Raw genomic sequence first — 27512 nt, forward strand, 5'->3', positions numbered from 1 at the left:
TTATTGTGCTAATGGAACAAATTTATTGAATACCATCCCCACCAGGGAATAGGCATTATATTAAAGTGCTGGGTGTCCAGTATAAATTTCACAGGAGGAGAAAATTCCAATTTCATTCCTTTTATATGTGATGGGACTGTTAAAAAAAAAGTTGATTTTAATTATGTGCTGTAACAGCTTTGAAGACGAATTGTTGTTAAATGGATAATTACTCATCACTATAGACATAAAATACTGAAAGACATAAAATTAGCAATCCAGGTAGCCTTGCATGTTATGATGGCAACTAGTTTTCTAACACCAATTACACTTCATTTTCCTCCATGCATCACTGTATTTACTGGCTGGAAATGCAAAAGAAGTAACTTTAATATATCTCTCCTGCTGCAGTCAAACTTCTTTTGTGACTGGAGAGGATCTATCCCACAGAGAAGCTGAGTGTAAGTCACTGTGCTTTATAATTCACATGGCTAAGATTCAGCAGGTGAGAATGAGTAATTTGGTAGCTTCAGGGGGTGAGAAAATCATTGCAAGGCATCCAAAAGTCTGGCACATAAAAACCCCCTCTGTGTGTCACTTCTTCAGAACTGTCAGTATGTAAGGGACACAGAGTCCAGGCCAGCATCTTAAACTCTGGAAATGCAGAGATTGAGAGAAGGGCATTCTAGCTTCTGCCACCAGAAGACCAAGCATCCAACACATCATTGCAAAAGGAAGGCCAACCTGTCTCCATCCACCAGCCAGAAAAGCATCAGGGGACTTCAGTGTTTTCATTCCTGGTAGCTTTATCCCACATGTCATAACAATTTTCCAAAACTGTTTCTTAGTTCTAATTTTACCTTTCTATTTCATTAAATCATCATCATCATCATCATCCTTAAAAATGAATGAATCTTAAACAGAGAGAATAAATTAGCCCGTCTCCTCAGTCAAATGTTATTCATAACTTTATAACCTTTATCAAGCATTTTCTTATAGAGCAATCATATGCATAAATCAGTAAATGAGCATAGGACTGCAGCATTGAACTTAATGGGAGTTGGTTCTGAAACTATATCTATGAGATTGCTCTGCTAGACTCTTTAAAAAAATATCATCTTAACCAAATGGCCCCAGAGTCTCTAATTCCCCCCTCCCTTTGCAGGGCAGTGGCATAGCATGCCCCCCCCCAGGGTGGTTGCCCTGAGCGCAAAATTGTAAGGGGGCACAAAATGTCAATCCCCTGTGCTGCCTCAATACAGTTGTGTGCTTCTGTTGCTGGACTCCATTGAAAATGGCTTCCCCATATGAACCAGTAAGTGACCTCTCCAGAAAATGGAACAACTCTTCTTTCTTATCTCAGCAGCTGTGGTCTCCTGGGTGACGTGGATGCCATTAGGCAACTGAATGCACATACATACTCCATCCATTTCCCTTCCTCCCACCCACTCCCCTCTGCATGGCCCCAGCCACTGGCAACCCACGCTACACCACTGCTGCATGGATCCGCAGTGGCTTGTTACAATAGTTTAGTTCAGCATTTGGAGTTCACACCTTTTTAAACTAGCTGAACTCACTGAATATAAATATGTTTCACCCGAGTTTTAAACAGGTGCTGCAATGTCTCTGTTTACAAATCCAGAACAATACAGCTGCAATACTGCAATAAGTCATGCAATATGAAATTAGCTGGCACAGCAATCAGTGCATCCCATTCTAAGCACTTTTTTTGCTGATGCAGCAAAGTTTTGGATTGGCCCATTAGGTATGAAAATAATTCATTACCATAGTAATGGTGGACTGACAAAATAATTAAGCCACAGCACTCAGACCTTAGCCAGTTTACTCTTCTTAATTCAGTGAGGTCAAATTGTCAAGGATGGAACTAAACTTACTTAAATTTAAATATTCCAATAAAATTGATTTATAAATAAGGCTATTATTCAGGCAAAAGTTATTTTAGCATCAATATTTGTTGCCTTAAGGAAAATAAAAAGCTAACATTTTATTTCAATAAGAAGGGGGGAAAATGCTGTATATCTTCTGTCTTTTAAATCTTTCTAAGGCCAACCAGTCATAAACAAAAATTCATCAACAAATGTGGCATCCAAGGTACACAGGAGAAGAAATCAATAGCTTGACCCTCAATTATCCTTATAAATAGGTCCATCCTGAATAACACCCAACAATTAACTAGCTTGCCAGGAAATGAGCAAGAATTATGATTATCCAGATGGTGCATTCTCCCCTGCCCCACAAAAAAAAAAGTGTACGCCAATGCTTAGCAGCTGGGTCACACAGATGACAAGCAATTCCATATACACTAGCTGCCATGTTGGAATAAAGAGAAAATGGTGGAAACTCAAACCAACAAGGTGTGTGCCTTAAGGTAGCATGGTGCTGTACAATTACTCTGGGCGGGGAATCAAATGTTGGTGTAATAAAAACATTTCAATAATAAGACTGTGTCTCAGTTAGTCACAGATTATTTAAACATTCAGATTAACAGCACAATACTGTTCATGCAAATCCCACAGTGTTCAACAAAGCTGCTGCTATTATGGATGCAGCTTAGGTGAGAGAAAACTGGGTATTGCCCATACCCACAGAAAGAGCAAACTATTGAGTTATTTTGGCAGAAAGAGAGAAGAGAATTAGCTGGTCTGGCACTGGAGTGACCAAGTGTCCTCTTTTACAGAGGGCTGTAATTTATTTGACAATCTGTTTGGTCCCTGAAGAAGACTGTAAGAAGGGAAGGCAGAAAGTTCCTCTCCAGTATTTACAGTGGAACAACAAGGAGCACCTAGCCTCAGTCTTTCCTACTATGGGGAGATGCATTGTAATTATAATATTTGAATTATAATAATTATTTCTAAATTTGCACCCATATTTACAAATTTGCATATGCATGCTTTATGCAGATCTATGTCCTATTTTTGGCTGGTGGGTTTCCTCTTTCGTGGCAATGTTTATGTGAACAGCCTAACTAGCCTATCTGCTTCTTTTCTCCATCTTTCTCAAGAGTACTTTTCTTTACTGATTCCCCATTGCTGCATGCATTTTTTGGTAAGAAGGTGAGAGGACTTGTAAAAAAATAATAATCGAAGTTTGGGTAGGCTTGTAAAGGTAAAGGGACCCCTGACCAGTCCCTTTACCAGGTCCAGTCGTGGCCGACTCTGGGGTTGCAGCGCTCATCTCGCTTTATTGGCCGAGTACAGCTTCCAGGTCATGTGGCCAGCATGACTAAGCCGCTTCTGGCGAACCAGAGCAGTGCACGGAAACGCCGTTTACCTTCCCACTGGAGCGGTACGTATTTATCTACTTGCACTTTGACATGCTTTTGAACTGCTAGGTTGGCAGGAGCTGGGACCGAGCAACGGGAGCTCACCCCGTCGCAGGGATTCGAACTGCCGACCTTCAGATCGGCAAGTCCTAGGCTCAGTGGTTTAACCCACAGCGCCAACCACGCCACCCTTGTAAGGAAAGTCAAAAATTTCCAAGCTGTTCCCTTCCCTTTCACATTTCTGCAAATCTACCATCCAACAACAGTGATAGGGGGGGAATGAGAACTGCTTGGGTCTTCATTTGGCTCCCCAAAGCCTTACCAACAGGTGTTCCCAAGGCACAACAAAAAAATTCTTTAAAAAAACCATGAGCTTTTCTTGAGATGTCTCTGGGGTTGGTGGAATATAAAAGGAATAAGAATGTTCCTAAACTTAGAAATGGGAATTCACAGCAGTGTGAAAACTTAGTTTATTTAAAGGATCTGAGATTAACCCTACAGAAGTGTGGACGGATTTGATGTGGATTTGGGCACACTGTGAAACAGCTATAGAAGTTCAGAGTAAAACTGTTGGAAAAAAATTGACTGTCAATCATTCTTGATCCAAATATAGCATACAGTTGTTGATACTTGTTAAGCAAACCCTGCAAAATATATGATAGGTATCATGACCACACTCACAATCAAGCAAAAATTTAATTAACACCATTTTTTCAACAAGTTCTTTCCTGATATAACTGACATCAGTTGATATAAATAGCATCAGTTGTGCTTTTTCCAGTAATAAGCATTTCAGGTTACAATTTCTTGCTGTTGCCTAATTATATACAATAATATAGCATGCAACAAGCTGAAATTAGCAAGGGCAGAAATACTTCAATATTCTTGTTCATTATAAATCAGGTTATTTGAAGGCATTTAATTAACATTGTTAATGAATGGCTAGCATTATAGTATTTATGCCACAATATGCACACAGCCAATGCCTCTTAACATCAGTCCTTTGCCCTATTCACTATTTTTATATCCAGCACTGTAATGAAAAAAGGAAATGTGTTGCTTGGTGTCTAATTTTCAACTGATATATGACCGAAGCACTGTAAAGCAAGTGAAAAGAAGCACATATTGCTTTTCAGGATTCCTGTGTAGTTGTTTCAAAGAGACAGAACTTGAGTCTTAATACAAATAAATTGAACAGTTGCTTAATTTAGTTTGAGTCTGCTTGACATTACAGCAGGCTGGTGGAGATTGTTATGACCCTCTTGGTGCCTTTTGTGTTACTCTCCATTTCAGCACTTCTTCTAAAAATATTTGTATTTCAGTACCGGTAAGTGGTCATCGCTATGCAATGGAAATATTCTATATGTGTGCAACTAGGTTGGCCAAACGTTACATAAGCAGGGATTCTATTATCCCAATGATCCGCATCACTTGCGCACAACCAATGTGATCATAGCTACATTACCACCAGCAACAAGGAGAACTCCATTTAGTATAAATTTGAACGGGGGATGACAACAAAAACAACACTGTTTTTCCTAGTTTATTTTGAGGTGAATATTATAAGCTTTGAATATCTGAGCCAGGCGGCTTCCGGCGTGGTGCTCTCAAGTGGTGGGTCAGGGAATTCGCTCTGCCTCGGTGGAGCATTCCCAGTCACGGTGAACGGGTAAAATAAGGGGGAGTAAGGGCGACGTGAACCCCTAGAAAGGTCTGAGAGGAGGTCTCAGACCGAAAAAGACACCAAGCAGTGAAGAAAGGGATCCTCTGTCGTTCCAGCACAGTTTAAGTGGAGGAAGTCAGAGGGCTCTCAGCGCAAGAAGGACGCAAGCCTGACCGTGAAACGCCCCGAGACCCCAAGGAGAAAAGCACCAGGTTACTCCATATGGCAGATGGTGGGTACAAACGCACTCCTGTATTTCTGAAGTTGAAATAACAAAAATTAATTGAAAGGGAGAGTGGAATTCTTACGGGAAAATAACAAAGATGGAGTGACGAAATAAGGCTAAAGGAGGTCCACTGTGTTTGGTGAATAAAGCTGTGACCAGAAAGCTCTATAAAAGGACTTAAGAGTGAGAAAGTGCATACTGAGAATTAAAAGGCAAAGGAACTTACTGGATTTGGCAAAGAAGAATCAAAACTACAAACAGAGTTATTAAAAAATCCTTAAAAAATATTATCTAAAATGTATAATCTATTATTAGAATGGGAATTAAAAGATGAAGAGGTGAAGGAAGTTATGATTAAGTGGGCTAGAGATATAGGCCACATGATTCGATTAGACCAAAGGGAGAAATTACGGAAATATGATATCAAATTCACAGCCTGCATCACAATCAGAAAAAATATAATGAAAATGATATATCAATGGTATTTAACCCCAGTCAAATTGGCGAAAATTTATAAATCAAAATCTACTTTGTGCTGGAGATGCAAAACAGAGATAGGAACCATGTATCATATGTGGTGGGAGTGTGTTTATATTAAACAATTTTGGAGTGACATTCAAGAGTAGCTTTAAAAAATGCTTAAAATATCATGTAAAAAACCCCCAGAGGCTTACCTCTTGGGAATTATATCGACTGACATTCCTGCAGCTAGGAAAAAAGTTTTCTTATATTCAACCGCTGCGGCCAGAATGATTATAGCAAAAAAATTGGAAGGGAGAAAAAACTCCCTCAATAAGAGAATGGCAAATAAGATTTTGTGAATATATAGAATCAGCAAGACTTACAGCAGTGGTAAGAGGCCAATCACACCAAAAACTGATAGAGGAGTGGACTTGTGTGAAGGAATACATCAAAAAACATTGTTCTGATATTAATATATCAATATGCAATGGATGAAACTTATAGAGTAAAAATTAAGAAGAAATAGGTATAAGATGAGATAGTGAAAAATAATATTGATAACACAGCAAAAAGAAGAAAAGAAATAAAGGAAGCCACACAGAGGTGGAGGGAAGTCAAGATTTATGTCTGTTAGTTTGTATGTTTGTTTCCTTTTTCTGTAATCTAAGTTGAGAGGTGTATGTATCTATGTATAATAAGTTTGTTTAGTGTTCTGGTTTGTATTTGTAAGTATTGCATTTATCAATACAAGTTTTAAAAAGAAGAAGAATATCTGAGCCAGGAAACAAGAACTCCAAGTACATATGTAGTTATCATCTCATATGTAGTTATCATCTCTTCTCTTGGAAGAAGCCTGTGTCAACTATGGCCATTAAGAAAGCATGGCCGAGCAGGCCTCAGAAATCATGTTGCTCACCAACCCCTTATGAAACCTATTGACATTATTTTGACTTGAATTCCTTATTATGCTTCAAACTTCTAGATGCATTTCAAAAGCCTATGAAAAATAATAACAGTGAGTATTGGTGACACTTTGAAGAGTAACAAGTTTATTGTGGCATAAGTTTCATGGAGTACAGTCCATTTCATCAAATGCATGAAGTGTTATCCTGAATTGAAAGTATATTCAGTGGTACCTCGGGATGTGAACTGGATCTGTTCTTTTCACATTACTTTGTGCCTGCAGATAATCAGTTGGCATGTAACCTGTGACCTAAGCTGGAGGGTGTGGTGTTTGGGGTTTTTTAGCTACAAAATGCTGAATTGATTTGATCTTACATCAGTTTTTACATGACTGTCTGCATGATTTCTAAGCAATATCCAACAACCTGATCCTATGTTATACTATTACAGCAGCAACCAATCACCGAATTTGGTAGTAGGTTCACAAGGAATGTGTGGGGTTGGGCTGAATGATTCCCTCACCGAAGTGGAATTGTCATAAATGAAAAAAGATATGCACAAAAGTTGTATTAAATTAAAAATATACTAATACCAGCAAAATAGGTCAAGTGAATTGTTGAAGTTACTTAGTTGTTTTTTATTATTATTATTATTATTATTATTATTATTATTATTATTATTATTATTATTATTGCCCTGGGGTTACCATTTGGGTTTCCTACCTCAGGCATCAAATAACATGGGCCATTTCTGCATGTGGATCCTCTTCAATGGTGCATGATAATTGTATTTTTGCTGCCTTTGGTTCTGGCAATATTTCATGGATCAGGCAGCCAGGAATATTAATACTAAACTCCATGAGAACAGTCAGCCAGCAATTACAGAACAAAAGCATAAATGAATGAAATACAAGCTATGGCAAGGTTTAAGGCAAGCAGGTAGAGGCAAAAGCATGTTTGGTTGCCCTTGATTTGAATGAAAGGTTCATTGACAATACTTAACCTAACCAAGATGGGGCGGTGGTGGGGTGTTTTTTTTAAGCAAAACATTTCTTCCAATTAAATAGAAAGGTTAAGCAAACAGGTTAACAGACTCCAGTGAACAGCATCTGCTTGGTCTGTCAAGCACTTGCTTACACACAGGCATCACATGTATTTTTAGATGGTGTTAAGAGGCACTCAAGCATGTATTCCTAAAACACAGAATTTCAATGAGCTCAACCCATCTGTTTAAGCGTATGTTCCGAGAAGTTACTGTACGTAATTCAGTCTCATGCTTGCTAATATTAGGTCTGGGTTTTTTTCCAGTGGGTAATACATGCAGCACACATTTAACTAATGTGATAAACATAAAGCTGTTTGGAGCTGATTCTAGCTTTTTGATAGCTACAGACCACTCCGTGAAAGCTGCATTGGTTTTTATCTTGCGGAACAGCCACCCAGAAGTTAGTCTGTGATTAATAGCAGCTGTTTCCAGAGAGAGCAAATAATATTGCAGAAAAGCTGTCCGGACACGTAGTTGGTTCAATGCTGTCTATGGGAGAGAAAAACTCATTTTTCCAGTATGAGTTGCATATTTATATTGTTAAGTTGGTTCTTTGTGTCCAGAAGTTAGATGAGAACTTTTCAATGGAGCGGTGCATTGGGGGGGACCCCACAAATAAAAAAAAACACAAAGTGTTTTCAAGTCCTTCCCAAATGTTTTCTGTTAAAGCGTGTTCTCCTTAGAAGAGAGCACGTGTTGTGGTTGGGGATACAGGCCACCCTATTGTTGCTGGGCAGATTTTGGAGCAGGACCCAGTCAGCAAAATGGTTAAATTGAGTTATTGGGGAGAATTGAATGTTGCCAAATTTGGAGGTGGGGTCAGAGGTTTTAAATGCTGGACGCCCAACTCTGGTGGTCCTCTTGGCTGTTTGCACCGGATCACCCGCCCACCCTCCCTGTAATGGGGGAGGGGTGTTTGCTTGACCTTGCTATGCCTGTCATGGGGTTGTCTGCCTTGGTGCAGGGGCCTGGTAGGAATTTTGCCATCTGGCTGATTGGCTGGTGCCATTTGGTTTTTGCCTACTGCGTAGCAAATCGTCACAACTTGTAAGGTTGGCGGTTAGGCATTGGTTAAAATTGGTGTGGAGGGGTAAGTGCCTACCCCTCCAATGGTGGTGTGAAAAGGGAATTCCGTTAAAGGAATCCAGGGGCTTGCCATTCTTTTCGTCCTTGTCCCTGGCATCGGACTTGGGCCGTGCAAGCCCCACAGGAACATGCGGGTGAGAAGTGAGGGACTGATGCCCAGCTTCATTTCTCACCCAATATTTGTTTCCCACGCTGGCTTCCGCTGGAATCCGGAAGTCAGTTCTGTCCCTGGGCAAGGACAGATAGTCATAACCAATGCCTAAGCAACCACTCACATTTTTTGTATTTGAATAAAGTTGTGGCCAAAATTATGCCAAAAACCTAAACAAAAATTGATGTGTGATGTGTGATTTATTTTGGGGGGTGGCATGGGAACCTCAACACGCAACTTGAGAAACATTATACCAAATAATTATAGTTGATATATAAGAAATAAATGCAAACCATCTATCATGGATTGTGTTCATCAGTCAGATGGACTGATCAAATTATCAATCAAGGCAAAATCCCATACTCTTGTGCATTACTGAACAAGTGTAAACAGATCGTTACTTTCCAATTCATGAACTTTTTCTAAAAGTAAAGCAAACAACTACAAATGTCTAAGTATTAGAGATGGGGTTCACATTCATGTACCCATTAGTTTCTTCTTTATGAGTCTACAGCTCATAAAATGCATGTCAGCTCAGTCCTTCACATTTTTAAAAAATGCATAATTGATTTTGATTTTCCAGGTTCCATTGCAAGAACTCTTTATGCAATGGATTTCACTATTTGAAGTTTTACTGTAAATTGTTTCCTACAATCACAAGGTATTCATCTAGGGGTGTTGTAATTTGTTTGTCTTGCGGAGTCTTTGTTTTCATCATTGCGTAACACCAACAAGGACACAGTCCCCTATCTTTTAAATTATTATTGTAAATTTTATTTCTTAATTTGGTATCAAGGCACGCTATAAAATAGTAAAGAGGAGCAGAGAAGAGAGGCGGTTGATTTTTTCTGTAATACTTAGCAGTAGCTTGTTAAAAAAATGCAGTAAGACTGGATTTCTAACCTGACTTACCTGAGAATAAGCACAACTAATTTAAATGGGACTTACTGCTGAATAGAATGGATAACTGACTAACCTGGTAAAATACATAAATTGTATTTTTTTTTTTATGTCAGCCATTAGTGAAAGCAACAACATTTTGTACTTCATGGCAAAGTGTGTGTGTCTCTGTAAGACCTTTGCAGAGAGAGCGCGCGAGCGAGAGAGCGAGAGCGCGCTACCTCAGATTAAGCAATACATCTCCCCTCCACCCTCGCCCACACATAAGATCAGGAGACAAGAATAGAAACATAACAATGTTAGTGGTGACTATCATCACCTCAGCTAAAAAGAGTTCAATGGAATACACATTTTAGCAGCACCACGGACTTGACATAGAAATGGGTGACACAATTATAATGGTACGGTTCAATAAGTTGCTGGTCAGTTGCTTATTTTTTTCAAGAGCAAAGAAATTTGTTCCATTAGCTATTACCAACACTTGCATGAACCTGATCAAATTGCAGAGTTTGTGAATGACTACAAGCAAGTGAACAGGGCTCAGCTCAAGGGCAAGTTCCATTATTGCAAAAAAACATTACAACCCCTACTAAATATTTGTGGCCAAGTCACTAAGATCCCCCATCCAAATTTCAAAGCAAGGAAACTTAGTGCTAAAAACCATATGATTTTACTGACTTCAGCAAAAACCCAGCTGCAAAACATTTTTGAAATGTTACAGTTCCACCCCATATACATTTACAGTCTCACAAAGAGAATGTGTTTTATATACAGTATGTGGTGACATTTAAAAGTGATAAATTGTATGCATGACTAGAAAGGAGGAGGATTTGTGTGTTCATTCTGGTGTCAATAGAAGCGGACCTCTGCAATCATTTATATAATAAAATCAAAAGTACCATTACATTTCTTCCTTGTCTTTTGAAGAAGTACAACTACCTAATGAATAATCAAGTAAAAATTAAGATAATGAGAATAATTCAGAACATAGCTAACCTCTACCTTGTTTGAATAAGGATGGCACTTCTGTTATTTGTCATAAACTTATTTCACTACAATGGAAATATTCATGTTAATCCTTATAGATTTCTAGAACAGAGATGAAGCATTAAGAAAAGCAACACTTCACATTTTGAAGATGAACCATGAAGTAATTTAAGGTAATAATAACTCTAGAAGAGGAAATAATGAATTATTTGGCAAGAACTTGAATTCATACTTGACCATTGATACTAAAGTGGAAAATACAACTGTGTTTTACTATGACTGAGTTTCCTGACCTGTGGATCACACAATACAGAGCCAGAAAATGTGGATGGACTCAGATGCTGATCTTGAGATGTCCTTGCATAATAGCAGGATGAGCCAGGATTCTCCCACCAAACAGATGGTAAGTGCTGTCAACTTTGACATATTGATCAATGCAGTCACTCAACTGACATGAAGGAACTGGATTTAAGAGAAGAATTAGGGATGGATTAGGGATGGATCTGCCAGTTCTAGTTCTCTCAGTTTCTAGTTTCTCCAAGAATTTTAAATTCAGTTCTGCACCTTTCTGAAGCAAGCTGTGATTCATAATAATAATAATAATAATAATAATAATAATAATAAATTTTATTTATATCCCGCCCTCCCCAGCCGAAGCCGGGCTCAGGGCGGCTAACAACAATCAAACAATAAAATAATCCAACATTTTAAAAACATTTCATTATAAAAATTAATTAAAATCAAATTGATGGCAACAGTTAAGCAAAATTCTGTGTAGGTTGCCAGAGGAGGGAGTCAGGCTGCGCCCTGACCAAAGGCCTGGTGGAACAACTCTGTCTTGCAGGCCCTGCGGAAAGATGTCAGGTCCCGCAGGGCCCTAGTCTCTTGTGACAAAGCGTTCCACCAGATTGGAGCCGCGCCGAGAAAGCCCTGGCTCTAGTTGAGGCCAGCCTAACTTCTCTGTGGCCTGGGACCTTCAGAATGTTTTTATTTGCAGACCGTAGGTTCCTCTGTGGGGCACACCAGGAGAGGCGGTCCCGTAGGTACGAGGGTCCTAGGCCGTATAGGGCTTTAAAGGTTAAAACCAGCACCTTAAACCTGATCCTGTACTCCACCGGGAGCCAGTGCAGCTGGTATAGTACCGGATGAATGTGATCTCGCAGCGAAGACCCCATAAGGAGTCTCGCCGCGGCATTCTGCACCCGCTGGAGTTTCTGGGTCAGTCTCAATAGAATCATAGAATCTATTAGGATCATCTAGTTCAACCTCCTGTGGGAATATGCAGCTGTCCCGTATGGTGATTGAACCTGTGACTTTGGCATTATCAGCACCAAACTCTAACCAACTAAGCTATCCAGTATTGGTTAAAAAAAAAAAATCCTCATGAAAATCTGAAGCATTTTCTCCTAATAAACACATTTTCAACTAATGTACATATTTTTGCAAGCAATTTTTTTCTAATATAATCCATTTTTGTAAATATTGTCTGGTTGAAGAACGGCATCACAAAATTTGGATGTCTAGATTTTGAAGAATGGCTGCACTTTGGTTCTCACATTATTTCAGAAAGTGTGCATTTGATAGATTTGACTTCAAATCTCTTCCCCATCTCTAGCAGGCTGATCTAGGTCCCCCAAAGCTGAGTGTGGGCTGCTGACTACAAATTAGAGTATTGTACATGTCTTTGAGAAAAGTGAACCATCTTTACTCCCAAAACACTACTGTGCTAATCACAGAAAGAAAGCCATGTGGATTTCTCACCTGTTTTGGCTCACATACTAGTCCCAGTCAACCATAGGACTAAGGACATGTCCCCCATACTTGGATTGCAGGAGGCAATGGGTGCTGTCTATGCAGATACAGAATTTGGGCTGTTAAAGAGCCCTGGCGTTGTCAATATGGTAGCTCACCAGAAGTATGCAGATGACAACACTAGTATTCTAGTCAAAAACGGCCAAAGGACTGTGGGGGTTTTTAGGGGGGGTGTTAGAATGAGTCTTCTGGTCCTCAGTATATCACTGGAGTAATTTGATAATAATAAGAAAATGAAAATGAAGGCCACATATCCAAATGTAGTGACCTTGTGTTCTATTAAGCATTTGTGTGAGCATCTTCCAGGGGAAGAAGTAAAAGTGTCATCACTCAGAACAATTAAACATGCACTGGACAAAGTGTAATTTTACATTAGGGAATATCTGCTTTGGGAGGCAGATGGCCTGGTTGATTTAAAAGGTCTTTCCTGTATTTAACTTTGAAGCAACGGAAATCATCTGGAAATGAACCTTGAACTAACACTAACCTTAATAGTTGGAAATGAGCATACTTTCCCAATGACTTTCATTTTGGGGGCTAATATTTCTTTGCACCACATTCTAAGCTGCTCCTCTACAAGTCTCAAAAACAGCTTCCAGCATGGTACAGTGTGACTCCTATTGAAAAGAATTTTTGCATGTATGTATATAACCTTTTAATGAGGGTGAAAGAGGAGAACGAAAAATATGGTTTGAAGCTCAACATCAAAAAAACGAAGATCATGGCCACTGGTCCCATCACCTCCTGGCAAATAGAAGGGGAAGAAATGGAGGCAGTGAGAGATTTTACTTTCTTGGGCTCCATGATCATTGCAGATGGTGACAGCAGCCACAAAATTAAAAGACACCAGCATCTTAAAAAGCAGAGACATCATCTTGCCAACAAAGGTCCATATAGTTAAAGCTATGGTTTTCCCAGTAGTGATGTATGGAAGTGAGAGCTGGACCATAAAGAAAGCTGATTGTCGAAGAATTGATGCTTTTGAATTATGGTGCTGGAGGAGACTCTTGAGAGTCCCATGGACTACAATAAGATCAAACCTATCCATTTTTAAGGAAATCAGCCGAGTGCTCACTGGAAGGACAGATCCTGAAGCTGAGACTCCAATACTTTGGCCACCTCATGAGAAGAAAAGACTCCCTGGGAAAGAACCTGATGTTGGGAAAGATGGAGGGCACAAGGAAAAGGGGATGACAGAGGACAAGATGGTTGGATAGTGTTCTCGAAGCTACCAACATGAGTTTGACCAAACTGCGGGAGGCAGTGGAAGACAGGAGTGCCTGGCGTGCTCTGGTCCATGGGGTCACGAAGAGTCGGACACGATTAAACGACTACACAACAACAACAAAATATAATCCCTAGATTTACTTCCATGTGAGTGTATATAGGATTGCAGTCCAGTTGTTACAGCCTTACAGAGCCTTCTCTAGCTGCACAATTCATGGTTTACTTTGAAGTCCCATTTTGTTACACTCTAGTAAATTCATTTGGAATTGCAGTCTAGGACAATTGGTGTAGAACACAACACAACACCCAATCCTGCACAGGGACACATGTGCATCTGTACAACCAATCTGTGATCTATATTCTTGAGCAGTTCAGTCCATGTGTGATGTTTCAATGGACCGTGTGTGAAACTACTTGAACAAACATGTGTACAGCATGATGCGAAACCAACCCTTATGGTGTTTTTTTTTTGTGTGGGAATCCAATTAAAACAGGGGAACAAAATACAATTCATCAAAATGTAAGAAAACACAAAAATGCACAACCTTTGGCAAATGTATAGAAAGAATCTATAATGCTGCATGTTGACCTCGGAGATTGCTCTTAAGATCAAAGTCTGTTTAACAGATTTTTTTGCAAAATGTACAGCAGGATATCAGGAGTTCAATAGTGGAATGGAACAAGTCCCTTAATTCCTGGACATCAATTTGGGTACTTGGTGCTGGCATACTGCCAAGAGCTTCAAGTCACCATTGCTGATGCGCAGCTACTCCAGAACACCCACACACTCTCTTTTCACTTTCACCTCCAAAATATGCACTTTTAAAAGGTGGTCCTCAAATTATTTCAGTGAATATGAGGGATCCAGCTCTTTTGCCAGTTTCAGAGGGTGAAAAGCATAAGAAGCATAGTGGATGTGGTTGCTAGGCAACCACTTGTGCTTGCACTCCTATTCCTGGTACATAATCACCAGGAACTCCCCCACTAGGATTTCCAAAGTGACTGTGCCAAAGGTTCTGTTCCCCATCAATCATGATTGCAATGACCTGCATACTGGCTTCCTGTGCCAGATGACAATGACAGCCAATCAGAAAGTCCAAGCTGCTATTGCCTTTGATGCTTCTCCAGTCCCAGGTTAAGCCAATGTAGGTGAGAAATCTTTAGCGCACCAATATATGAGAATCTTCCCTTCTGTCATTATCACACACCATATTTCCTCAATATCAAGATGCACAACTGGGTTTGCATCACATTTGGCAACGGTGGCGACTGGCAGCATAACAAATCTGATGCACTGGCTTCTAGGTGTTCTGGAGATAGTTACATAAAGGTGCATGATATAACAGAATAAAGGAAATGCATGCACACTCCATCCTGTACACACATACTCGATCCTACACACACACACACACACACACACACACACACACGAGATGTAGTAAGACCAGGCTTAAGTCACCTTCATACTTTTTACCTTAAAATCTTGATCAACATATCAGTGCAGAATATAGTTGTCCCTTTTGTTAAGCTCTATTGCCTTGAAAACACATTATATCAGGTGCCAGCAAAGCACTGTAATTGCCCTCTGATGTGTTTCTGATTGGTTTCCAGTAGCAGTACTTATCTCAGAAAGCATTAGGTCATGCCGGACCCAGCTGCCCCGTGAGATTCTCTCTGCAATGATCACTGAATAAACTTTTTAAGAGTGAGCTATTGATAATGACTCTGAAACAATTTCTTCCATTCTCAAGCATTTGGTACTTTGAAAAGTGCTTTTCCCCCTGCAAAAGACCAACTCTCCCCCTTAGGCATCTTTGGGACATGATTAAGAGTATGGGTTACTTTGGGTTGCCGGAAAAGGAGAAATATATCAAGCTGTTAACCATTAAGAAAATCTCCGTTTATATTGATTAAGTATCATTACTGGGATGTGGGATGACCTTGACTCCTTGCGCATACCCTTTAGGCCATCCCCCCCCTCTTTTAGGGAAAGATGTATACCACATCTGGCTTTGGTAACACAATTCCACTTAAAGCACCACTGGACATTTTTGTTCCATGTTTAAAGATGTGCGGTGCTTAAAGTAAATGTGATCTCCTTTTCATGTGCACCTCATTGCATGTTGGAGAGGGCTACACACAGAGAAAATAAGACCCACACTGCACATTTCTACTTAACCCATCTCCCTCCCACCCGGTTCCCTCAGGACTAGGCCTATATATAATTTTGCCAATTTTAATTGAAAGAGAAAACCACCCTCTACCACAGCTTTCATCAACTTGGTGCCCTCTGGATGTTTCAGACCACAGATCCAACTCAAGCTCCATTGTGGTGGATGGGGCTGATGGGATTTGTCCAAAAGATTCCAAAGACACCAGGTGGGTGAAGGCTTCTCTATCACACACACACACACACACACACACATACACACACACCAGAACTTAATTTGAGCTGTCTTACCAGGGCTGGTTTCCATGCCAGGGATCAGCATGGAACATGTGGTATAATAAGACTATTTTAAAGTATATCCAGAGTATAAACTTGTTTTATGAAGCCTTTTATTGAATTGGATCATTGAAGAGTCCAGCCCTCATTGAAATGCCAAGCTAGATGTGATTTCAACCATGTCATTGCATTTAAGGGAAAAATCCACCATCCATCCATCTACCTTGAGGCAAGGTGCTTCCAGAAGATGTTTTGTCAGTACTTAGGGGGTGGGGTGGCAATTAGTATTTGGAGGAACTTTGAAAGGCACCAGTCAGCACTTTAAAGAATTCATCTTTCATAGTTCACAGTCAGGGAGAGTGGGGTGGCAGTGCTGAGTTATGCCCCCTTCAGCAAAAAATGCAGATCTGGCACTGTATGCCTCACCTCTGTCTGCTTCCCGAGAGAGCCATAACTAGCCTCCACAATTTTGGAATACAGAACTGTTAGCATATGGCTGTTTTAAAGCAGGTTTATGTAGGAATTACCAATGATTATGGTAATGGTAATGATATTTGGGTTCCAAAATGTATGAATTGCATCATGATTATGGTAATGAATGCAATATTTAGGTTCCAGAGACTAACATATTCTGAAACCTGTAGGCTTTATGCAGGGATGCTTGTCAGATGAGCAATATGTCAGGGCACATAAACACTAAACTCTGAGAACATTTACTGCACTGTCCAACACAAGATTGAGACTCTGGCAAATTTCCCATAGAGTGTTTCAAACCCTCTGTTTCATATGAACTTATGCCAGGCCTTCCATCTGTGTTGCCACAGAGAAAGATGTGATATTGGCTCAGACTTTCTGGCACCATTTTGTGTGTCTCTTGTGATCTGGTCTTTGATAAAGTGTCTGCTGCAGATGTCAACTAGGTCAAGCTGAAAGGGGAAAATGAAATGGTGCAGCACAGAGAAGAAGAAGCGATTAAAATAAAACCCAGCCCAAATGGTACCCTTGAAATCTCCTCTTCCAAAAGGTTTAGGGATGTCACATCTACTTTTCCAGTCAATGTTACTTCCATCAAAATAGCATAGGTCCTCATGTTGCTAACATTTTATAATATTCCTTTTATAACAACAATAAAAAATAATGTTCACAGTGAAGCTGGAATCCAGCCGAAACCTTCTCTCTTTTACACATCCTATAAATCTACATCTTGCATTCTCAGTCAGAAGCTCAAGTGTCTGCACATAGTGCAAGCAAGTGCCTGTCAGTAAAAGAACAGCCTCAGGAAATGTATTTTGTTTTCTGTCACCAAGGAAGAACAATAATCTACTGTGAGGCAGACAGAGAATGTATACTAGCTAGCTGCAAACAACCAATCTGCTCTGCCACTGTGTGCCTTCTCTAGCCCAGTTCAGGCAAACTTCTGAGGTGTTCTGTCAGTGTGTGACCAAGGAATGGCACATTAAGTGTTGAAGAGTATAGGAGCAAAATCAAGGGCACAGAGGGCAGTCTGATCAACATGGGCTATGCTTCTTGTCCTGATTCTACTCACAGACACGACTTGATTTCTCATGACATCACTAGTCAGGTTCCTTAAAAGGTCAGTTTTCAAGGATGTTACTTGCTGGTTGCTGTGTTGGAATCCAACGACTCCAATGTTGCAAATAACATCTAATCTAGCAAAATTTCATCTGGTTTTATCTTGGCACTAGGAGGCAATGTCTGGCCACTACCAAATATTCATTAAGTTTGCTCTCGGATTTAATTGCTCGTCTTTCTAATTTTACATACCCCATTTCATTGTCATCCATACATTAAAATAATGTTTACTTGAATTTCCTCAGAGAAATCAGTTGCTTGTTTTTCTCTTTTTCTATAATGAGACAGGAGAAATTAAGTGCTCGAGTTAATGAATATTTAATGGTTTATTTGTTGGGGGGGGTGAGGATTAAAATTTGCCACAGTCTACAGAGTTTTAAGCAAAAATCAAAAGAAATACACACACAAACACACATATACTAAAATTATTATGGGCCTCATGAGTCATGGATTAAACCAAGGATCATCAAACTTAGGGGAGTGGTGCCTTGGGTACATTTGGAATTTTGAGAAACTGCCATTGGGTTGCTTCCCTCCTTCTCATCATTCCCACAATAGACAGAAAGAGACATTCTTTTCAGTTGCTCATTTTTCTAATCTTAGATTCAGTTCTCCACATTTCCGCATTACTTTGCACCTAAAAATAAGAAGCCCTCATGAAAATTCACCATTTTAATGTGCATTTCTTCTAATCTGCATATGCTGTATTACATTTTGCCTAATATACACATCTTTGCAAGGCAATTTCCCCATAAATAATGTATTTTGGTATGTTATTTCCACCAATATGTGCATTTATATGGATACTTTACCACAGTATCTATAGACATTTTTGTACATTTTGGCTGGAGAACTGCATTGCAAAATTCAGAGAAAGACCCATTTTGAAGGAAGGATGTGTTTTGGTTTTCCTATCATTTCTGAAAGTGAGATTTGAGTATAATGACCTCAAAGTGTGAACTGAATCAAATTTCTTCCCCATCTCTAGGTCTGAGTAAAAGCCAGTCGTATCAAAACAGAACCTCTAACTAGCATTATTTTACGCAGAAATTAAAGCTTACATTGATAGACTGCACAGCACAAATCACGGGGCATTTTCAAGGGCACCATGTTGCTGACCCCATTATTAAACTAAACACATTCCTTTTTCAAACTATGGTTATGCTGAAAAATTCTACAATTTTTAAAAACCATTCTTCCACTTGCACAGCAGGATTTTCCTCTATCCCCTCCTCCCATGTGCTACTTGTGCCCTCTAAATTTTCTCTGAGGGGTTGGGGAAAGCCCCATAATAGGTTTAGGGACTGTGTGGGGACTCATGGGGGAAGAGAGTGGAGGAAGTCCCATTGCTCAAGCAGATCTAGCACGCATACCCCACTTAGAACTACACTGAATTCCTACCCAACGAAAACAGGCACATTGTCAGGGATGAACCAGAGGTCTCATGTTCCCCAGAGGGAGGGGGAAGCCTGGGAGCGGAAGATGTGGACGAGGTGCCCGAGGGGGAGAGAGGCAACGAAGAGAGAGAGATTGGGTTAAGCTCAGGCTCAGAATCTGGGGGGAGGTTTACGGCCGCCTCAAGAGGCGTGTGGTAAAGAAGAGGGTGGAACGACAGGGTGAGAAACTTCGCCATTTTATGAGCTGTTGGAAAGGCAAATGCAGGCCTCAGCAGAGATCTGAACTGAGTGACTCTGATGGATGAACGGTGTGCTAATGACCCATTGTAAATATTGTAAATAAAGACTATAAAAACGTCAAGAGGCTCCCGTGGCATCTGTGGTGAGGAGAGACGCCCACAGCTCTGACACACATGACATCCAAAATAGGACCCTCAATGTGATGTGTCAATCACATCCTCCAGAGCAGCTGCTCCCGATTAGGTAAATACTGCAGACCCCCTGCTTTTCAAAAGCCAATCCGTGGACCCCCTACTTTTGAAAAGGTTGGTATCTCTGTGGTAGTTTTTGTTATGTAACTGGTGCCACAAACCCCCTGGGTGGTTTACATACACCCCTGCAGTCCGCGGACCACCGGTTGGAGACCACTACTCTAAATGACTGATGCAGTATTGGTGCTTTCCTATGAATTAACCGTATAAAACTGTAAACATTTACACAAAGAAAGGGATCTGTTTTGTACTTCATCTGACACAGGTCTCTGTCATATTTCTGACAAAACTAAAAGTCCCATGTTCATTACCAGGTCAAATTTTTAAAAGTTCTTAAGCTCATGTTTGTGGCACATTTTCAAAAGTGAGCTTTATTTAAAAGAACCTCTTAAGAACGGGCTGGAGAAGAACAAAAAGGCTAGGCATCTTAAGAGCTTAAGGGGTTTTTTGATGAAAAATTATGTTCTTTCAGGATCAATGGTATAACTGAATGGCTACTAAGTAATAACAATTACTCTGCATTCAATTCCCATAGAAACCAGTAGTACTGGATAGTCAACCAAGGACTTCATGCTCTTCTAACTGCAATTATTGTAAGTTCCCAAAGCAGAATTTTTGCTGGTGCTCAGAATAAGTATGGTACTTAAATTCCCTCCACTTCAATTATTTGCCTCATTGATGTACTCTGAGACCACTTTGCTCCATATGATGGGAAAGCCAGATAAGGCCCTTGGCAGTTCTATCTTTATTGGGATGAATTATTTATCATAGAAACAAAATAACAAATCGGAAGCTGAGGAAAATGGAGCTGATGCTAAAGCCATATGTTAGCCTCCTTCGATTCTTGGCTCTGTGCAGTCATAGTTCTCAGATGCCAGGAAGGCCTTTAAGAATGGCCAGCAGTGCAGTCCTATACATTACATTAACACAGCACTGGAAGTAGCAATTAAGGTTTGACCTCTTCCTAATAAACTGAGGGGAAGTTATCTACTGCTTCCACACACTTCTGTCGCTTGCCAGCAAAAGGTCTCCTGCGTTTTCATCGAGAGTTGTATTTAGGTCAATGCGTTATGGTGCTAAGTAATGTGCTTTTCAAAAGACAAAGGATGCTGCTGTGGTCAAAGGAGATAAACAAGGTCAAGGTAAAAATAATGGCTGCTACTTCACCCTTTTGGAGCTAGGATTTTCATGAGCCTGGTGCTCATAACCTAGCAGTAGATCCCCTGTGCTGCTGTCTCTGTATGTCAGGCATTTAGTCCATTACGTGTTTCATTTCAGAGGGGATTTTTCTGCACATGTTTAAAGGAAAGAGGCATCATGGAAGGCAGGGGATGGCTCAGTCGGTAGAGCCTGAGACTCTTGATCTCAGGCTAGGAGTTCAATCCCCATGTTGGTGAGAAAGATTCCTGCACTGTAGGGCGTTGGACTAGATGACCCTTGTGGTCCCTTCAAACTCTAGAATTCTATGGTTCTATTTTGTGTGGAATAATAAAAGTTGAGCTGCAGTCTTGTACACGTTTAACCGGTGTGAGCGAGCTTCTTTGGTAGATGGGTTTTCACACATTTTAAGAGTCTTCTGAATTAGAATCTCTAGTGACAGTAGCACATATTGGGAGATTAATCTGGTAACTTAGTCACACAGGTCTCAATATGGGGATATTTACTGAACACATGCACAACCAAAATATGCACATTTAAGTGAATATTTTAGCAAATAAGCACACAAACACTTTTCTTTGGTTTTCTATTACGCATGCACTGTTAGAGTTGTTGCAAGCAGAATCCCTGGTCTGCACTTTCTGCAGAGCAGAAATGAATGTTCTCCATCACAACAAACAACTGCAAAACTTTACTGGAAACAGTCTTAAAACAGTTACAATTAAATGTTGCAAAATAAAAAATAATACATTGCTTTTAAACAAGCAAACAATGTGATTCTGTATTCTTTAAATCCTTAATGCAGTTCAGTAACTTTCCTCTCTCTGCTCCCAGAGAGAGATCCTATGCAAGCATCTTGCTTGTTCAAGATCGCTCACCTGGAGTTTATAATGCTGCTGGCTCCAATGACTAAACTAAGATGCTGAGTTCTCAGGTTTCATCTTCCTGCCATGAGAGATCACTGCTTGGGTTTCCAGGATAAGTCATCCATTAGCCTTGAACACTCTCTTTGCTACATTTTCTAAAGACAAACCTCTTGAGCAAACTTAATGCAAACCTCTCTACATAGCATTTTGGCTTTGGTTTGGTTAATATCTAGCAGCATGAATAGGCCCCTTTCAAGAAACAGCAGATTCCCATCTATATCCATTGCCTTACTTTTACGAAAAGTTTCAATATCTCACTCTCTGCAACACAAAACTGTCAACAGTGCAACAGTTCTTATTGCTATTGATGCAGTTTTGCATTCAGTAGTTGTTTTCAATAGTTCATGCCTAGCCTTTTTCATCACCTCCAAGACCAGCAGAGCATAAATATCTGCTGAAGACACAACATATATTAAGCAATCCAAAGATTGGTGGAATTGCTGTGCATTTATTTAACAATCAATCAGTTGGATACGGCATGCAATCTAATCACATTTCTTATTGGCAATTGTGCTTTCTTTTCTGATAGTCCTGTGAATGCTTTACCAGGTTCTTTTTATGTTTAACAAACATCAGTGGGGAAGAGACAAAAGAAGAAGCTCATTTTATTCGTATGGGTCAACAAATTGTTATAAAACAGTTGTATTTATCCATTGTATTTGATTCATGAAAGCCTGTGTTGATTGCAGTAATTTATCAAATGCTTCTACGTTTCAGCTACTTACATTTTCAATCTCTCTGTGTGCCTATTGTGAATTGCTGACCACTTCTCACCAGCTCAAACTTCAGAAACTTTGGAACCAACATAGTTAGAAATTAGAATCATAGAGTTGGAAGGGACCCAGGGGTCATCTAGTCCAACCCCCTACAATGCAGGATTCTCAGCTAAAGCATCCATGACAGATGACCATTCACTTTCTGCTTAAACATCTCCAAGGAAGGAGAGCCCACCACTTCTTGTGGGAGTCTGTTCCACTACCGAAAAGCTCTTACTGTCAGAAAGTGTTTTCGAATGTTCAGTCGGAATCTCCTTTCTTGTAACTTGAAGCCATTGCCTCGAGTCCTACCCTTCAGAGCAGGAGAAAACAAGCATGCTCCCTCTTCCATGTGACAGCCCTTAAGATATCTGAAGATGGGTACCATATCTCAGTCTCCTCTTCTCCAGGCTAAACATACCCAGCCCCTTCAAGCGCTTCTTGTAAGGCTTGGTTTCCAGACCCTTGATCATCTTGGTTTCCCTCCTCTGCACACATTCCAGCTTGCACCAGCCCATCACTTTCCTAACTGCACTCAGTTTGATTAAAAAATTACACTGGAAAGAGCAGGGTAACAACCACTAGCTGGCAATATCATAGAACTTCCATGTGAACAAATCATTATGAATGTTCAGGCAGTCTGGATGCTCCCTCCATCCCTCAGAATTGTTTTCCTTCTCAGAGCTCCAGTCTTCCTGGATGAGGAGCCTTGTAGTATCCAACTCTGAGCATTAAATAGCTGAAAGTCTGGTCAAGCTGGACTGACTTGAGCAAAGCTTTCACTCTGAATTTGTCTTGACCTTTATGCTTATATTTACAGTTATAAATATGGGTAGAATATGCTGCTTCATGCATTCCTTTGATAGATGAAAAGCTGGGATTTAAATTAAATTAATTATGCCATGCAGAGTTGGCAGAATTTGGTCAGAATGCAGTGTGTTTGGGGAGAGGTAAAAAAAACAAGGGGGAGTTATTCAAGCCATCTTCTAGGGAGGTTTCCTCTTTCACCTAGATGCTTATAAAGATAATTTAGGAAGGTATCACAACCTGTAGGCAGCAGCTAAAGAAATAATGCAAGGGTGCCAGGAAGTCAGCAGCCAATTTTTGCAAGCATGCTGGATGGAAGTTTCTAGCATAGGGTTCCCTCCCAGAGCTAATGGCATCAGTCCATAGTGTGGGCAAGCGTTAAAGCCCTCCTGCCCCTGAGTTTGAGTCCTGATGGTCCCCCTCCATGGCAGCTGCTATGTAAAAAACAAAAATAGGTCACATCAAATGCTTATACACATTTAATATCACATCTAGTGTGGTGCTAAATGGAAAACTCCCCAAGGGTATTTTTATTGATCTGTAAACCATTGCGGGAGCCTTTCTAGTTGAAGAGCGAATGAATGAAAGATCTATCTGAACTCCAGTACGAAACAATTGTGCTGATGCCCTTCGAAAAGTGTCTCACACACAAATCCCCAGGTTCTTGGAAATTTGAAAAAAAAACATTTCCGAATTTCTGACTGAGTGGAATACTCTCCCAAAAAAAAAAAAAAAATGATGGTGTGTGTTCCTTTTGATCATGACCAGGATTAAGAGATGTTCAAGAGCAGCACTACACAGGACATTCACATATAATTGAAACTCTGGATGAATAAAGCTATCATTGACTCAGACATATCTCTTCTAAAAGATAGCCAAACATCATCTTTAAGGGGATGGGGTGGGGGCGAACACTTACAAGAAAACATCAAACCTTATTACTCACATCCTCATTCACATCTTTCTAAAACCATTTTTCCTTGGTGCAATGCAATGCTATTTTAAGGAATGCCTTCATACAAACATTGTATTTCAATGAAACCCTTTATTTATATGCTGAAACCTGAGCTTTGAAAGAATGTCCTGCCCGGATGAATAGCTTAGATGAATTCAAAAGTCAAATATCAGAAAAGAAGCCATTATGAAGTGAAGCAATCTTGTGGGTTTTTACAGATTTTTCAGAGCTCCAATGACAAACCAAACAATGTTGAAAATTATTGACTGTGCCTGCTATGCACAAAACAATACCCCAAAGAGAGTGACTAGATTAATTTGGCCATTTGTCTTTTTAAATGTTAAAACTCTCAGTGCAAGTTCTTTGTTGTTTGTCAATGACACTGAAGTTTTTTTGTTTGCAATCCAGCCCTCTAAATAAATATTTTTAGAAAGCAGATGACTGTGTTGCTAGTAGCACTGTTCTTGCAAAGTAGAAAGCACAAACCTTCGTTCTTTGTGAGATGTTTTTATTCTGTTGAAGGACATGACTCAATAGTTCAGGTTATTTGGCTCCACTGAAAGGCAAAGTGAAGATATTAATGTGTCCTCCTTTCAGAGAGATATATGACACTACCATTGCAATATTCCTTACCATGGAATTTTCCGGCACATTAAATAGAAGGTACCACCTACAGAGTACTGGAGTGACGTCTCACCTGTACCCATTGGGAATCTGATAAAAGGGCATTGACCTGTCTAGGACACACAAATAAATGATCCTTTTCATAGTTGTACGCCATGTCCAAAAGGCTCCAGAGGTTAATTAGAAGGCTCATAGCCAAAACCTCTCCCCTTGCAGGAGTCCATTGCTAATTAATCATTTTCTAATCAAGTTTTTTTTAAAAAGACTTACATCAATTAGCAGGTCAGTTTTCAGTGCCCTGACATGGTCAAAATGCTCAGACTTTATAGCTTGGTTGTTGGCATCTGTCTGTCTCGGGAGACAATGGAGGAGAGCATCTTTGGGGGTGAAGTCAAACTGTTGGAAGGTTGCAGCGCTTGCTGTGGCTGTAGAGACTGATGCAAAAGAGACATGTTTTGTTGCAGCTGGGGCAGATGAAGGCATCCAGTTGTGGTCAAAATGCTCAGACTTTATCTAGTTGCAAACAAACGCCTCCATGGCTTCCTTGAGCATGTCCAAGAAAAGACAGAATGCACCCACTTATAGTTGTTTTTAAGCACAGCGTCATAGTGGCTTAGCAGCATAGAAAGATGTCTTATACTAAGGGCAACTGGTGCATCTATCCATCTGTCTACCCTTACTTATCAACAACTCTCTAGGGTTTCAGACTGGGATCTCTCTAAGCCCTACCTGGTGATTCTGGGAACTGAACCTTAGACCTTCTGTGTGCAAAGCAGCTTCTCTGCCACTGGACTATATTCTATTTTAAATAGAGATAAGCCCAATCTTCCCCCAACATTGCTGCTTATCCAAGGGTCTTTCCCCCTTGTTGTGCACCAGAATCATCTCCTTTCCCATTTGAGCTGAGATGCAGGTCAAGAGATCTTTAGTCATCTCCTTCCTAGCATGAACACCAGCAGAGACTTTAGCAGAGCCCTCCACTTACTTTTCTCAACTGGTTCTTGCCACTGCACAGATTGCATGAGAGCGAGCTGAATAGGTTGGAGATAGAACTTTTCTCACTCCTGGGCTGCCTTTTCTCACAGGAGAGAAAGCAGCCAAAGCCATGACCCGCCAAGGAATGGAGTTTGTTGTTGCTGGACCTCGAATCTCTGCAGATTTCAACTTATGGGTCTTGTTAAAATTAGTTGCCTAATACTGGGGTCTCTAAAGGCCAAACTGCATATAAAATGGGGTGGGAGATCTGCCATCAGAACTGACTCACATCCTTTTTGTTTGTGCTTGAAAGCAGATGCAGTGAGTTTCAGTTCTGACTGTAGCAAAGCCACTTGGGGAAGTGCGATAATCAACTCTTTCCTCCCTTGTTGCTTTCTCAAGTGAGAGCCACCACCCCCTCACCACCAAAAAGCTTCTGTATTTCACTAAGGGGGAAATATGGGTACAGAATGCTGTGCTTGTATTTTCTTTCATCTAGATAAACAGTAGCTGGAAGAGGAAAAACTTGAATTGGGAAAACAGTACAGGGGAAAGAGGTTAAAACACCTTCCCCAATGCCAGGGCTTCCCTGGATTTGCTTTTATGTCCAAATGAAGGCATCAGGAGTTCCAGTCATGGATCTTCTGCATCATGTGTAGTTTTGGCCATCTAGGAAACACAGCGGTGGTGTGGACTGGACCTACTAAGTCTCAATCCTGATTTTGTACCACAATATGTTCCTTTAGAAAGCACCCATAGATCAATCTAGCCCAATTTTATGGGCCTGCGCTTAACTGTGATCATATCTGATGCTCAAATCCCAGACTCTCTTGTACATGTACATTTCTTATTATCTCCATCCATCACAGTGGCAAGGCTAACCTCTGTGCTTGACTTTTCATTGCAGGTTGGTTCAAGACGGCATTATATAGGACTGGGGAAAGGATTTATATCCCAGACTGAGCATTCAGCAACACATACCTTACAGCTCCGAGTAATGCAGCCTTCTTTCATCTGGTGCTCATTTTCCTTCAGTTGAATCCCATTACCATCCAAGCACCCCGCCTGCCTGAGGCAAGCCTCCAGCTTGTTTATCTGCAAAAGGGCAGGGGAGCAGTGGAATGGGACAAGGCAGAAACTTAGCAGCTGAATGATAAGATGTAATAAATCATTGTTAGAGCATACGTTTAATAGGTCCAAAATCCTTCAATCCTTCTTTTTGCTGCCAGCAAACTAAAGATAGATTCATATACAAACACATTCTCTTTCCAGCAAGTAATTTTCTACATTCAGTTCTTGGTGACTATCACATAATGTGTGATCACACAAATAGACCCAATACATGCTAGGTTCTTAAAATCTTGAGACTCTTAAAATCAGACCGGCTAGGGGAAGAGAAGAACGTGTGTCCCAATTGCCTGCAAAATAACTTGCCACAGAGCTCTTCTCAGTGGGACATAATGATTAATGTGTTATATTTAAATGTACAGCTCCCCTTATCCCATGGTATCAGGGCAGGTAAACACAATTTTATATAGCAGAGATAATTATCTGTCCTTGAGCACTAAGTCTAAAGAGCAGCAAACATTATTCAGGAAATAATAATTTTCTAAAGTACCTCCTGAAGGAAACAAGGTGATTGTGCAAATTGGACTTTTAAAT

At 40.3% G+C, this 27512-nt stretch overlaps 1 long non-coding RNA gene across 2 annotated transcripts; it reads right to left on the bottom strand.

Moving 5' to 3' along the window:
- LOC310766662 lies at window positions 1–27299 on the bottom strand. 2 transcript variants are annotated; one of them, XR_014550320.1, is made up of 5 exons: window positions 27233–27299; window positions 26832–26945; window positions 25146–25309; window positions 24738–24807; window positions 1–136 (listed from the first exon to the last, which is right to left on the bottom strand). It is a non-coding gene; the product is annotated as an uncharacterized lncRNA (long non-coding RNA). The 2 variants fall into 2 exon arrangements; XR_014550321.1 differs by lacking the exon at window positions 27233–27299 and having other exon boundaries at window positions 26832–27121.
- Between the last annotated feature and the right edge of the window lie 213 nt (window positions 27300–27512).

The sequence above is a fragment of the Podarcis filfolensis genome (genome assembly GCF_964270895.1).
Source record: "Podarcis filfolensis genome assembly, chromosome: 7".
Taxonomy (NCBI): Eukaryota; Metazoa; Chordata; class Lepidosauria; order Squamata; family Lacertidae; genus Podarcis; species Podarcis filfolensis.